The sequence below is a fragment of the Tarenaya hassleriana genome, unplaced genomic scaffold (genome assembly GCF_000463585.1).
Source record: "Tarenaya hassleriana unplaced genomic scaffold, ASM46358v1 Cleome8, whole genome shotgun sequence".
NCBI classification, from domain to species: domain Eukaryota; kingdom Viridiplantae; phylum Streptophyta; class Magnoliopsida; order Brassicales; family Cleomaceae; genus Tarenaya; species Tarenaya hassleriana.
This window is the reverse complement of record NW_010970490.1, coordinates 4649868-4652237: the sequence shown is the minus strand read 5'-3', so window position 1 is coordinate 4652237 and position 2370 is coordinate 4649868.

The window sequence follows — 2370 nt, the reverse complement described above, 5'->3', positions numbered from 1 at the left end:
ATCCGAGTCTAAACATGAAATCGATATGATGTTCTTGTTGATGGCAGGTACAAAATAACAATCATGCAACTCCAATACAAGGCCAGAAGGTAAAGTCAGATCATAAGTCCCGACGGTTAATGCAGCAACTTTTGCTCCATTCCCGACGTGGAGATCTACTTCTTCCTTCGCCAATTGTCTACTTCCCCGCAGTCCTTGCACATTTGCACAAATATGCGAGGTACATCCGGTATCCAATACCCACGATGTAGAAGTAAACAAGTTAGCCTCTATAACAAAAATACCGGAAGTCGAAGCTTCTGCAAGCTTCTTCTTCCTCTGATCTTCCAGGTAGAGTCTGCAATTTCTATACCAATGCCCAACAGCATGAAAAAAATAGCATGACATAAATAACACTCTTCCTTCTTGGGTTTGGGCTTAGGCTTAGTGACAACACTTGTCAATTTCCTTTTGCCCTTACCTTTGGAACGCTTCCTTTTGCTGGAACTTTTTCCAACAACTGCCATATCATTCTTCCCTTGGCTCCCAGTTTTCTCTTGGAATGACACATTCAACTGATCAACTATCAAAGAATTGTTCATGTCCTCTAATTGCTTACGCAATTCCGAAGACATCTTTCCAAGCATCAAGCTGGACACGTCTAGACCATCATCCATATGTTTCCCATAAACATCAATGATCGATCTAGAAGCCTTAGTTAGAGGCTTATCCTTCATAAGGATAGATCGCATGGTAAGATTAACCAGATTCCTGCAACAGATATATTCTACAGAAAAGGACAAACAGACAAAATAAACACATCGCTTAGTACTCCTACTAACACAGACAATAGATGCAATATGACAAGCTCCCACTAAGAAAAACACCCTCAATGAGTTTCTAAGTGAGGAAGGATCCATATTTCACATGTTTTTGAGTCAGCTAGGGCATGACGCTCAAAACCATGCTATTTAGGTAGACAACACATTGTCAATCACATCCTATGTGATTCCTAGATGAGTATGGGATAGTGATACGCTATCACTGCATGTTCCTCATCTCATCCTTACCATCAGGTCCAAGTCCGACTTGATAACCCAATTCAAGCTCAACCATATCCGAGCTATGAGAATCACGATTTCTCCATACTGTCTCACCAAGATAGTCAGGTACGCTCAGCTAGGGCATGACCCGTAACCATGACGATCGAGGCCTTGACAGTTGCTCTACTAATGGGCGGTAATAGCTTGAGATTAATCATGAGGAAGAGGACAAAATTTCGGACTTGAGAAGTGTCTGAGGTCCAGTCCGGAGCTGACCAGAAACTGGTCCGCCGGACTGACCTTGGTCAGCTTCTCTGGTCCGCCGAATTGTCCGTTTTGAGAAAAATCTGAGCTTGGTCCGGGGCTGACCAACTTTTGGTCAGCTCCGGACCAACTCAGTCTTCTCCAACTACTCCGAGCTGACCAGGAATCGGACTCAGTTCGAAAACTGAGCTTAGTCCGGGGCTGACCAAACTTGGTCAGCTCGGACCGAGTCAGTCCGTTCCCTGTCTGCTCCGAGCTGACCAGAGGAAGCGCAGCGCAGATCAACTGGGCTTGGTCCGGGGCTGACCAAACTTGGTCAGCTACGGACCAACTCAGTCCGTTTCCTTGGTCCGTCCGCCGGTCTTCGTCTCGGACCTTTGTTCTCGCCTGGTCAACCGGACCAACTCTTGGTCTAGGGCTGACCAGCGAGAACTTTGGTCCTCCTGACCAAACACTTGGTCCGGAATTTGATCTGTCTGCTGGTCCGGCTGACCAACTCTTGGTCCGGCTGACTGCGGACAAATCAGATTCGGAACAGATTTTTCGGGCTTCGAAAATCATGGTTTTGTCCCGGTTTCGACGCACCGTTAACCCGTCCCAGACTCCATACCATCCATGCATCATTCAACAACCACAAATATCATTAAACATGCATAGATTCAATGATTACATGCAATTTAACGATTAAATCATGCAATCATACAACAAGCACGGCGATATACAGAGAACCAGGCTCTGATACCACTGTTGGGGTTATCTACGGGTTTCTAGCATGCGATCATATCGATCTAGGGTTTGGTTTACTAGGTTTCATGCAGCGGAAGAAAGATCTAAACCTAGTCAAACGTCACACGCAATCAAACTCGCAAAACCCGAAAGATCGTGTATATCACCGAGGGAATCATTACTTACCTCGTTCTCGATGAGACTTGAAGTTTATTTCGATCCGGGGCCTGTTCTAAATCACCTAGGACTGAAAATACAGTCCCTCTACACGTATCCACACCGACGGGAAGGATTCCAAACGATTTGGAACGAATCTGCTAGGATTAGTGAAGAAAAAGGTAACTCAAGAGACGAGATC